Source organism: Dicentrarchus labrax, unplaced genomic scaffold, assembly GCF_905237075.1.
Source record: "Dicentrarchus labrax unplaced genomic scaffold, dlabrax2021, whole genome shotgun sequence".
Lineage (NCBI taxonomy): Eukaryota > Metazoa > Chordata > Actinopteri > Moronidae > Dicentrarchus > Dicentrarchus labrax.
In genome coordinates this window covers 5681430-5694967 of record NW_026136718.1, presented here as the reverse complement: position 1 = coordinate 5694967, position 13538 = coordinate 5681430, and the positions used below count along the sequence as shown (strand labels likewise).

At 41.6% G+C, this 13538-nt stretch overlaps 1 long non-coding RNA gene across 3 annotated transcripts in view; it reads left to right on the top strand.

The window, feature by feature from the left end:
- LOC127350410 (uncharacterized) overlaps positions 1–13538 on the top strand; it is a 171732-nt gene that overhangs the window by 97706 nt on the left and 60488 nt on the right. The window lies entirely within an intron of this gene.

Below are 13538 nucleotides of genomic sequence, written 5' to 3'. Positions count from 1 at the left end.
TGATCTACGTCAGAAGTGACAATCATAGCATACATGTGCCAAACATTTTAAGCCTAAGTAAATGCAATAGTGCAGAAATGTTCTGAAATGTTATGTGAAAGATTCCATTGAAAACAGCTCGATTTGTTGTCTGAATCTGGATGCCGATCACCACCAAAAACTAACCCTGCTCTTTGGTACATAAACTGATTTTCCACCAAATTTTATTGAAGTTCATGAGATGCAATATTTTGCTAAAAATGTAAAAAAAAAAATGCAGCCTACATTGAAAGTGTAAAAAAAACAAAACAAAAAATAATAATTACTTAAATCTGCTTAATCTGGAACTCTTTTATACATGAATTAAACTGATGTTTAATGTCACCCTTTAAAGGGGAGTCAGTGGCTAAATTACTATGCAGAGAAATGTGTTAAACTTCAGTTGCCATAGATTTACTCTTCATGTCCTCTAAATGAACCAAATAAATATTACTTAATTGATCCAATAACTCATTGACTAAAACATATTGTGCATCTGTTGTGGAATTATTGCTCTTTTACCTCTTTGCTTGCTAAACGAGGCATTACTGCAGCATCGAGGCCTCTACGATTCAAGCTACTTTCATCTACAGTTTAGCGAAAATGTCGCCAAAGCAGCAGGCAGCGGGAGCTTTCAGACTCAGGCAGTGTAAGGCGGGGAAACAGCAGGATCGGTTTGAAGTGAATGAAATGATTTAATGTTTCAGAGTCGGCCTCGCCCCTGGGGAATGGAACGATATGGGCTCCTAATTGACACCAGGTCAACTGCTTCCCTCTCTCACACACTCACACACTCTGACACACACACACAGCTTTCTGTTTCACACTGTTTCTGCTTCAGCTGTCTCTCTCTAACACACATACACGCATTACAGTCTCGCCAGTAGCCAGACCAGTCCAGTGCTGGCCGGTGCCGGACAAACAAAGGACTATGCTGTCCGACTATAATGATGGATGACCAGCAGTCTCATATTTTATAGGGATTTCACAGGAGTCAGTCCGTTCCCAGGCTGAGCTACAAGTCAATAGCCTTCTATAAGGCTTCCCAAAATCTCTAAGACGACATGTTTACGAAATCTTTAAAAAAAAAGAAGAAATATTTTATGATTTTGTTAGGTCTGAATCAGCCATTGATAGAGCAGCAGTTAATAACAGCTGAATGTGATTAGAGAGGAGTGGAATGTTTATTAGTGTCAGTATTAGCTGATTGACAGAAGCCCAGCGGTCATTATTGTTCACTTTTGGAGTTCACACACAGCAGTGGTCATGTGAAAGTGTTTTTAATTGGACTGCATTGCTGTGATACCTTTTTAATAGAGTAACTTTCTGGATTAACAAGTCATTTAGTCTGTTATTGACTCCTACAATTCATCATCATCATTTTATACTAATGTAGCATCTGCCTTAGTCTGTCTTTTTTTTCTATATTTATAGTAATTTCTATAAAATAATATAAATAGTAAAAGCTGAATCGGGGCGCCCTGGTGGCCTTTAAGATGCTGACCATGGTCTATGGTTCATGTTTGGAGATCTGTGTCGCATGTCATTTCTTTCATCAATTCCTTCTGTTCACTATCTAAGTTAAGATAAAACACGTTAAAAGGCTATTGGTAAAAATAAAGCCTGCATTGGGAGAAGGTTTTTTAGTTTTGATAAATATGCTGTAAATCTTAAAGGCTAAATGGCATGTGAAGATTGACATTATTTTGCAGTTATTTTGTCATGTATCAAAGATAAAGAGCTTTGGAAACTCCCAAAAAATATCTGTCATTGACTTGTATACGACTCCCCTGTAGTCTAAGCTAATGTCATACAGATGTTTATACAGATCTTGGCCACGCCCTACTGGGAGGACATATAAAAACCAACCCCATCACTATACAAGGTTGGATTGATCCGGCAAAACTTTGGTTTGTGCTCATAGAAAATGTTTTCACTTTCTACAATATCTGCACATGCAGAAAGATTGTGGTTACTGCAAAATAGACTACGGTTAGCTGTAAATAACTAAAACACTTGGTTATGGTTCATAAAAACAAATTCTGATAGGAAGTGTACCAGTGTCCCAGTCTCTTGCATGAAAACCATCACGCCTTTCTAACCACCCTGAACCTCACACCGTTCCCACACCACTTCCCTGTACTGCCATTGAACGCTGGATAGGAATTGTGAGTTTCAGAATTGTCCACTATGGAGGTAATTCCTGGAGATACTAGGCTGATAAACATAGAAAGCAACTCTTGGTGGTGTGGAGAGTTCTATTTCATTCTCTCTGACCACCACAGATAGTAGAAATCCAGGTACCGTCTCTGGCTATCATCTAGGATTCTTCTTCAGAGTTGTAATTTGAAAAGGCGTCAAGAGATGGAGAGTGAGTGGCAGCATGCGGCTGCAGAAGTAGCAATAGTAGTAGTTGTAGCAGTATTCATTTGCAGCGTTATGGCACATCTACATCCTTGATACCACTCAGACACCATCCTGTCAATCTCTGTTGCCTCTGCTGAACCCTAGCTATGATTAACTCAATGTTCAAACTGGTCTGGACCACCGTCCTGGCAGTCAGTAAAGGTGGGAGACTCAGGGGGAGAAAAAGCCTTCCTCTTCAAATGACCTTTAAGTTGCAAATGTCTGGTCACTTGTGGCACTGGGGTCAGTGTCACTGCTCTGGATTTGAATGGATTTTTTTAACAGAGCATGTTCAATCTGTGAAGACTGATAGCTTGAACATGCACAAGCTATCAGGCTTCACAGATTCCACTCGGTTCTTACTGTCTGAGAACAATTTTAAACCTCGGAGCAGGTCAAAATTATATTCAGTCTAATCGCTGTGGCCTGCTGTATGGCAGTGTGTGTCAGCTCTTTATATCTATCACCCAAGCAGATCCTAGTGAACATGCAAGCAGCGCTAATCATGTGGTACGTGATAATGATCGCAGGAGAAATATTTGCTCTTTGACACAAAACAAATGTGATGATGACGTGTTGCTGCTCTGTTTGACTGTGGCAGCTTGTTAATTGGTGGTGCATCATGCTGCTGCCAGTGTTGGAGTCTGTTTGGGTTGACTGGGTTGCAATTTAGATCAGATCTAATTATTCTTCGGTCTCGCAGGGTCTGACTGTCCTGGTTTCCCTCTCGTTTTGCTTCTCTTGAATTGACGCATGTTGGGTGTGTGCAAAGGTTTGTTTCCTATTGGGTCAAAGGTTAGAGACTTTTAGGTCTTTCCACAGGCAACAAAACCCAAATGTTCCTCTGTTTTGTACCCTGCAAAAATTTCAGAGTTGCAAACATTCAAAATGGGAGCTGACCATAGCCAGCAGCCCCACCTGCAGTTCTCTTATTAGAACCTCGAAGGCAAAGGACTGACTCACTTTCATGCTTACATTACCACGTTTTTAATTACAACCGACACCTAAGTGACCTTGTAAACATTTGCAAAAGTAAAAATCTTCCTTCCTCTTCTTCTAGTAGCCTTCAGTCACACAGTTGTGCTTCCCCAAACAAAACAAAATCTGCTGAAGTTAAGAAACTCGCAGATGGAAGCCGTGACATGCCGAAATAGGAGTGCAGGTGTCAGAGGCGTCGCCACCAGATGATCAGCTCCCTCCATGACATTTTCAACCCTCCGATTTTGAACGTGCAGCAAGAAAACACGTCTCGCACATCTGAACAGTGCCGCGATGACATCTAATCAGATGCCAGAGGAGACGATGGTGTCAGAGCTTAGAGAAAACACACTGATTCCCCACCGGCTGTATTGTCACTAAACGCCGCTTCTCTCTATGGACTGTAAATGATTTAATTTGAGCGCCAGATGTGGCGTTTAGATTCTGCTAGCGCTCGTTGAGAGAGACAGAGGGAGGAAGAGAGAGGGAAAGAGAGGGAGGGATAGAGAATGAGGAAATGACAGGAAGGAGAGAAACAGCTTGGCAGACCGACAGCCAACAGCAGCCCAGGCACTTGACAGAGCTCTCAAACACCATGATTGTGTGTGTGTGTGTGTGTGTGTGTGTGTGTGTGTGTGCGTGCGTGCGCGAGTGTTTTTTTTCCACTTGTGTATCATGACAGCTGAATGAAAATCAATCTGCTTCTACATCTGCCATCTTGAGTGTCGGGGAGCGCAGATGGGCCTTCCCTGTCACACTGAGCTAGCTGGCAGCCGACCAACTCAGGTCTTTCCACCTCTTCTTTCCTCTCTTTTCCAATCTCATCCTCTTCTTCTCTTCCCTCCTTCTTCCTCCTCTCCTCTCCTCTCCTCTCCTCACCCCCAGTCTTCTCCTCACTAATCAGATGCCAGGCTCTGAAGAGGAGTTTTTTCCTGCGTTGACGTCTCCAAGTCACTCTGACAGCAGATGTTTGGGGCCTTTCGAAACCGCAATCTGGGCTCTAATCACCCTCATTGACGGCTCCGAGGGCCCCTGTTGCAGCTCTGAATGGCAAATTAAAGCGTTTTTAGATAACGTTGGTAATTGGCTAAATCGTTTATAAGCCCGGAGATCACACTTTTAATCTGCAGCCTAACATGACGGATCATGAAACCGAGACAGATCTCGTCCGTGTGTGTTTTGTGGCGTGTTTCCTTGCCCCTCCAGCCCGTTTTGGTTTCTTTCCTGATGAGTTACAGTATGTTTGATACTTAATGATTTGCCCATCAGATTAACAAACACTAATCGTTCTCTCCACTGCAGTTTGTCTCAGTGTCAGGCATCCCCGCTATCCTCTCTCCTCTCCCTTCTCTCATCTCCCGAGCCCATCTCATCTCTGGCATTAACTCCATTAGCCTGGTAATTGGCTCTTAAAGCAGCGGCCACAGACTCCGAAGGCCACTTAATGTCCATCTCCTTCCCTCCCTTCTCCTCTCTGCTCCCCAGTCGATCATCTACCTTCCTCAGTAAATAGCATTAACTAGTCCCGCATAGAAATCTGAGGCCATATTAGTGTTATCCTCCCCTCTCAGCCTATTGCCAGGCTTATGAGTCCCGATCGTAGGAGATGATATGGCTAAGTGGATATTTTTTTTCTCACATCACTCCAAAATAGGGCTCCAAATAACCCCCAACTGTCACAGATGAATATGTAAATTCTGCGTATGGAGATCTCCTTCCATTTTTTAACCGAGCCAGAGAAACTAAATCTGTATTTAAAAGATGTGGATGTGGAAATTCAGCTCATCATCACAGCCTGCACCCCCTTCAACGCGGGCCTTGCTTTTCATTTTGGTATAGATGAAATAAAATGTGAAGGTATTTCTTTCTGGTGTGGAGATTCAGACTGTTGAGGCAAATAGTTTTCATCCACAATTTTTCTGTTTTTATTGGTTTTGTGTTCTTTCAGGACACCCAAAGCGCGAAATCCTCAGTTTAAAAGCCCCAGCGCATGTTTGTTTTTACTTTCTTCACACTAAGGTTAGAGGTCAACCTGTTTTTCATTACTGTGTCATTCAATTTAATTCTAGAGTTTTTACTTCCTGTCTATTTATTTCATGAGTATGCATAAAATAAAAAGGGCCATCTACAGGAGTCCGGCTGGATTTTGATTGTTTTCTGGACTATTTCTTTGCCCCATTTAAGGTCGGTGGAAGTTTCGAAGGCATGAAAGGAATTTTGAAACCTTGAGATAATTAGGGTGCAAAAAGGTTTGCAGCTCTACTCTTAGGCCTCGTCTTAATGTATAGGTTTATAGTCAGATTGACACTTTATTGGAACCAAATTCAGTAGCAAACAGGAGGAAAAAACACTGGCCACAAAAGTCTGCTTGATATTTGTTTGGTGTGTGCCGTTTGTGTAGAACAGTGGTTCCAAAATTGGGGTTCAGGATCAATGAGTCATAAAATAAATTGGAGGTATAGTAATATGATTACTGAAACAAATAAAAAAAGTTAAATAATATTGAAATCTTAAGTTTTAATGGGACTGATGGACATACTGTATGCAACCTGTGACGTAGAGCTGGGTCATATAGGCCATATAACACTACCATGTAGCAGTTGGGGGTTTAAACACAAAACATCAATGCAGTATTTTTGAGAATTGGTACAATATCACAAAGCACAATATTGCGATACAATATTTTTATATTTTTCAAAATGTTCTTACACCCCTAATGTAAGTAAAGTGTCACACACACTTTCTGTTAAAGGATTACAAACCAGAAATGTTGGAAGTTACAGTTCTAGATGGCTAAAGTTGTCTAAAATACGATACAAAAATCTCTTTTTTTTCCTTTGCGCTTGTATATATAGTTTGTGCATGAGAGTTAATTCTTGACTTTAAGAACAATTTTAACCAAAAACAAAATCTCAACTCAGCGTCCCCTGACTGGATTTTCTCTGTTGTCATGGAGCGTTGCATTATATTATATTATGTCATTATATACATACATGAAATTATTAATTGATTCATTTTTTTGTGTTTTTGTTTTTTGGTATCAGGGACAATGAAGTGAGGCAATAGGAAGAGATTCCCTTTGTCTACCTTCACCATTTTTGTATTCATTTTAAGAGTTACAGATGCATTGTACTTCCTAGTGCTGAGCTACTGTACATCGCGTTCAGGTCTGTTCCTTTCAGAGGTTAAGACACACCCGAAACCTTGGACTACAATCCCACTGAGGCTTCTCTGGGCAGCTCGGTGGTTATTGTTTAGATTAATGGCTTTCCGACAGCATCAGGACTTCTACACTGATGTGGGTGACGGCAACATCAGGCCGAAAGACAAACAATCCCGTCACTTACCGCATGTTAGATACCAAGGCTACCCAGAAGAAACATTTCTCTTGTTGTTTACACTCTCTGATGATTCTTTAATCCTTCAGATCCCTCCGTCTGTCTTTGGCTCTGTGTCTGTGTTTTTTTTGCAAAGCCCTCTCTATCTGTTGTATGAAACCTTGGTGTCTCATCTGAGGGATTTTAGAAACAGAGTAATTAGTTAGCGATAGAGGAGCTGTTGGTGTGAAATGATAGCTGCCATCGCCCTCCACCCCCACCCCAAGAGAGAGACAAATCAATCAATAACCTGCTGATTTATTTCACGTCCTTATCGTCTAATTTAATTGCCGGGTCTTTTGTATCTGTGGAGTTGTGGGGGAGGCGGTGGCGGTGGTGGTGGTGGTGTTGAGGGGGAGATAAATAAGGGGAGGGTGGAGGGATGTTGCAGAGTTGAAGAAGGAAAGAAATGGACAGTTTTTTTTGTGTGTGTTGTTTCTTTTTTGTGTTCACGTTGTTTGTTCCGACCATGCGTGGCGGAGTTCTGCCGGAGGCGTTTCGAGACACAGCTCTGTTCGACAGCCTCTGCAGTGTATTTACTGCTGCAACACTGCCTCCATTGGTTCATAAACTCTAGAAGAAGCAAACACACACATACACACATTAGAGGATAGAAAGACAGGGAAGAGCAATCCTTCCACAAATTATCAGAAAGAAAAAATTTAATTAGCAATATAAATGCCAGGCGGAGTACATTATGTGCAATTGTCTTGCTATCTTTCCAGAAATTAGTCTTTTAAAATGAATTTGCTGTATTAATCATCTCCAGAAATATTTTTTTGATCACTGAATTAATAGTTTTGCGTTGGGGGGCCGTGTTTTTTTTAGGTATTCATTGACATAGGTGATTGCCTCTTAATTATGACAGCGTCCTCCTCCTATCCGCGCCTATTAATTCCTGTGTTGTGGCGTCGCGGCAGCCCGCTGCCTGGCCCTGTATCTACTAATTACTTCTCTAATTGAATTTGCTCTCTGTTGCCAGGCTGTTTTTTAAGTGGCTGTTTGTTGCCGGGCCTCATTGTGTCTTTGTGTGACAGCTAGCTGCTCGCTGCCACGCTGACGGGAATAGGATTCACTCTCTCTCTCTCTGCGTTCTCCATGTCTCTCCCTCTCTCTCAGTATTCATGTCTCCCCCTCTGTATCATTACCTATACCTCCCAGACCTATGTAGTGTTTCCAGTATAAATGAAGGAGGGAAATTAATTAATGAGAGCCGGTGAAACAATTACACGCCCCTCCCCACCCGCCACTGCCCGCAGCCCTGCTGTCATTGGTTCAAGCCTCTGTAGGATTGTTGTGACTAAGAGCCCGCCGCTCTTCAACCACCAATTCAAGATGGCATGTCTTTGGCAGGATGATAAATAGCATACAGGCGAGTTATTTAGCTCCTTTTCCATCAAAACACAGCTCATCGGGCCTCAGTTGGATGTCAACTTTAATCTGCCTTGAGATGAAGTTGGATCTTTTGTGTGTAACAGTTTTTGTGCCACGGTATCTAGTTGAAATGACAAACCTGTTGTCCACAAGACATTCATATTAAAAATTTTGAAATCTGGCCTAAAATGTTTCAATTCACTGCATAAGTGATGGAACTTCCAGTGAAAACAGAGTTCTTGATACTACTGCATTCATCGAAACTAACACTGCATTGAATAAGTCGTATTACGACGCCCCAATGGCAGAATTTCTCAACTTTTTTAGAAATAATAAGGCTCCAAAGCTTGAATATGACAGTAATTTATGTACTGTGGTGTAGATTTTTGCAGCGAAGCAAGAACAGACTGCTGCCATTTGATTGAGATTGAGATCCTTTGACGGTAACCTTGGTTCATTGCTTTGATTTTCACTGGGTCTCAGGTAAAAGCTCGGAAGAGAGTGCATGAATCCTTCATAAGACAGTGAAGGCCGTTTCTCTGTGCTGTCCTTGGAGGACGTCTGGTGAGTTAATTACAGAAACATCACAATCTGCCGTCTCAAACAATCAGGGAAGAAAAACCATAGTGTACTTTGCACAAGTTGTAGCGTCCTTCAGGTTTGTGTTTGACCAGTGAATGATGCTCAGTGCTACAAATTCTGTCCTGATACTCCATGGACCCTTGAAAAGTACTAATCCCCGGTGCAAGGACTTTTTTATGGCCACAAAACCATGTACCCTGGTTCCTTCTCTTCAGAATCTCCAGGGCCTATGGTGAAGTTCCTGCAGCGGAAACAGGGTGGTTGTGTTTGGGCCCAGAACTTTGACCCAGGGGATAAATTTAGACCCTGATTCCTCTATTCAAAATTCAGCTCAAGTTCTCTGAAAAGTTCCTTGTAAAGACTATTTAACAACATCTAGTTTGGTCGGACTCTTTTTGGAGAAATGTTCATATGTGTCCTCTTCCTCCGTTCAATAAAAACAAAGTAACCCCAAACTTTTGCCTGTGGAAGGGTGTGAAACATTACTGCCACCATTATCGACCCATCTCAGTCAAACCCCGCTTCTTACCTGCATCCCAACTCTCAGCATCTTCTCCTCCATCCTTCAATCCATTACCCTCCTCTCCCTCATTCCCTTCATTCTCACCCAAACTCACCCTTTTCAGCTGTCTTTGTGAAAACTTTCTCTCCTCCTGTCTCTCTTGATATCGATCCCCTCTCTGCCTCTCCATCCATCCATCGCTCTCTCACACCCCTCCTCTCTTCCTCTATTGATCCTCCTCTCCCTCCCTCCCACTCTCTCTCTCTCCGCTTGCTGCTATCTGGCTTGTCCTTTGTCTTCTTATCGAGGTTTCAGGGTTTATTCTGGCTGCTGTTATTGACAGGCCTCTCGCTCCACGGCCAACTAATGCATCCCTAATCCCACCTTTGTTACTCAGGAATGTTCTCTCTCTCTCTCCCTCTCTTCCTACCTCACACACACACACACACACACTCGCAGACACACGTTATGCCACTGCATAAGTGTGTGTAAGGTAAAAAGGGGGCACGAGGATGTTGATCCCAGCTTTCTATTTGTTGGGAAAGCCATCTATCAATCAAAAAGGGCCCGCTGTCTGTGTGTTTTTGTATATGTACGTGTGTGCGTGTGTGCATGTCGGAGCGTGCACATGGGTCTTGAGTGACAGGCCGAATAGTGGCTGAGGACGTTTGATAAGCTTGTATTGTCGGTCGTCGGTCCCCCCCCCCTTCCTCCCTCCACACCTCCACCTCGATAAGAAATACATTCGACTAGAGCTGATAACGGTGTCAGGAGCAGCAAAGCCCCACTCTAAAGAGACACACACACACACACACACACACACCACGCCACGCCACGGGAGAGGTGTCTTTCTTCAAACACCTTGGCTGTAAATGATACTCTCAACAAACAGCGACGACAACACTCAGGAAAAAAAGATTCAGATATCGTTTCTGTGTGTGTGTGTGTGTGTGTGTGTGTTTGCAGGGAGAATGATGTGCGATATGGCTGGAGGATATGCTATAGGCTTACTGAATAAGGTCTTAGTGATAGCACCACTGTGTGTATGTTTGTGTGTGTGTGTGTGTGTGTTGTGAACAGCAGAGAAAGAATACAGTAATAGGCTTAGAGCGGCTGAGGCAGAGTGTCAGACTTAACAAACGACACACTGCTCTCAAAGACTGACTGACAGCTGTCTGTGTGTGTGTGTGTGTGTGTGTGTGTTTGTGTGTGTGATGTATGTGCGGGCATACATGTGTGTGTGTTGCACGTGATTCAGTGTGCAACAAGCTCTTCAGATTCAGGAGTTGAACACATGTTACAGGGTTTGACAAGATCTTACCAATCGCTGTCACTGCTGTTTGAACCGTTCCTCACTGAAGTTAAACATGTAAACCTGCAGGTATAAAGTGATGTAATTACCTCAGAGACGCCATCACCAAGTGGAGGAATGTCATGGCCGTGAGTAGAACATTTCATCACTGTGGCGAGAAAAGTAATCAGCGAGTTCAGAAAGGTCATCACTGTAAACAGAAGCATCGTCACTGTGACACAAATGTCACCGCGAGTGGAAACATCATCAGCGATGAAATAAATGCTAATGCAACAACATGATCGGAAACTTTTGCTACCAAGGACAGTTTTCAAACTGTACATGCACCTGCTCTATTTTCAAACTTGACCACAGGTGTTGATCAAAAGATGGAAGGTGTGAGATCTACTTTCATAAAAAAAAATTCTGAAACCATTTTCAGGTCTTAGTGCTAGTACTTTCTGTCACTTGAGACTGCATTACAGGGAACAAACACAGTTGTATTTATTCGGTGTCACGTGTATATTAATCAATTAGTGCAGCAGAAGATGGTGGTTGCAGGTTGGTTGGTTAAAAAAAACCAAGTCATTTGACGATGTTACCTCCTACTCTAGGATACTGTGATGTCCATTTTTCAATCCCTTCTGATGTTTATTTATTAATCTAAAAGCACATTAGTTGAGAATGAAAATAATCGTTAGTTTCAAACCTAAAAATACTAGAACATGTCTCTCAATGGTGAGAGGTTCTGTAACACCACAAGCTAGACTCTGCTAGCAGGTTGTACCTTCAGAGCGACCTTTGTCCTGACAGATACATTTGTTTGCTATATAAACACATATAACATATATAACACAAGACAATACTTCACCTGATTATCACAAGGAAATTAGTTATGAGATTTGAAAATCAATTAAACTTAACTTTTTGGATGACCAGCCAAGAAAAAGCCAATACAACTCATTGTTTTAAGTCTGATTTACATCTTCCTGCCTCTACAATACGCTGTGATTTATTTATTTATTGAATACGGGAAGATGAAGTGGAAAATGCATCACTATTGATCGTTGTGCATTCAAGCTATTAAGATGGCAAGTGTTATTCATTTATTCAATAATTCAGATTTTTGTTTTAAATACATACATACACAGTACTGTAATCAAAATTTGTTTATTTTTGATTGGGCCATATTCCTTTAATGTCCCATGTTAACCACCAAACATGCCTGACCACCAGAGCATAAAAGGCTATTTAATCTCACTTCTTATATGTAAGAAATCCCAAATTTTTACTTGTAATCAAAGAGTCACTTTTGTTGTTACTGTTCGGTTTACCGCCACTGTACAGCTCTGATACTTTTGAGTACATGGAGTTTGGTTTAGTGGAGTTATCAGCGGAGCGCCACCTGTGTCTGTAGGCATTAGGTTTCAAACATAGTTTTAAAACGAATATAAGAGTTTACCAGGGTATATATTGTATAACTATCCGTCTGCAGTGGTGATGGTTAATGATAATGACTCCTCATTTCTGTTTAGGCTATGACACAGTGAATCACTCTGAAGCTGCTTCAAGAATATAATTTTAGCTTGATTCAATGAAGACTCTTAATTGTGCACTAAATATACTGCAGTGGCCGTTTGGTTTAAGTGTGAAATAAAAAAAAATATTTTGTTGTTTTATTTAATTAAACATGAAAAAATCAAGGGGCAATATAACTTGTTTTAGTTATAGATTGTATTATAAGCAAAATATGTGCTGATTGGCTTCATTCAATTGCAAGGACAATAACTGATGAATGTTTTCATCTTTTATCCTCATTTTTTATTATCACTAAAAAAAACGTATGGTAAAAAAAGTGTTTTAAGGATTTCAAATAAGTAAACATTTTCATATTGAGGAATTGGGTTTGTGTCTGTAGATAAATATACGATTAAAAAATGAGTGCGGTCAATAGCTTTAATATTAGCATCAAAATGTCACATTCATATAACAGGAAATTGTCAAGTAAACATAAAGAACATAAAGGTTATCTGATAATATGTATTGCGCTCGTGTTCGTTTCAACCAGGTGTTAAATTAAGATCAAGAGATCTGTCATTAAGTACTGATTCCATGATGGAGCTTGATAAAAGTTAATGATATACAATAAAAAAATAAGTTAGATATTACTTGTAAAACTTAAATCTGTTCAGAAATGAGAGGTTTATAGGATCAAAATGTTGGATATTCACTTCAGAAGGAGAAAATACGTAGAGAGATGGAGAAAGAAAACAGGTTTTGGCGCAAACAACATTTGCACAACTCGTCCATTACTGCTGTGAAAGAACACTGACCTGTGAAGAGATTTCAGGAATAGGGCCGGAGCACGAAGGAGATAAAGGAGGAAAGAAAGAGAGAGCGAAAAAGATAAAGAAAGAGTGAAATTACCAGAGGGCAGGAGAAAAGAGGGTTATTGTGCATGTGCATTAACAGGGTGTATGATGAAGTTAGTTTTTTTGTGTTGTGTGCAGTGACTAGGGGCTAAGGAGTCAGGAAGAGAGAGGGAGGGGGGGGGGAAATCAATGGCAAATTACACACGCTCTGCTGGCCCATTGTACAGTATGGCCGCTATATCCTAAAGAAGGCACTTCCAAGATGATGCAGCCAAATGGTGGATGGACTCCAAGATCATTTTTATTGATTTTGAGGGGCCGTCAATAGAGGAGAAGGAGGGGAGGGAAGAAGAGGAGGAGGTGGTGAGTGTGTGTGTTGAGGCTGGGATGTGTGTCACAGGGCCAATACAATAGCCCCAGAACCCGGCTTTTTGTCCCTGTCCACACATTAACAACACACCCTGTCCCACTGCTTTTCATTTACATTAGTGCCTGGATGGGCGAGCGAAGGACACAGCCACAGAGAGAAAGAGAGAGAGAGTGAGAGTGAGGTTTTCCATTAAAGAATTGGTCCAGCAGCAGATGCCGGCATTGTTTGGGTTCGAGAGCCCAGAAATATTTGGTATTGGGGCTGATGA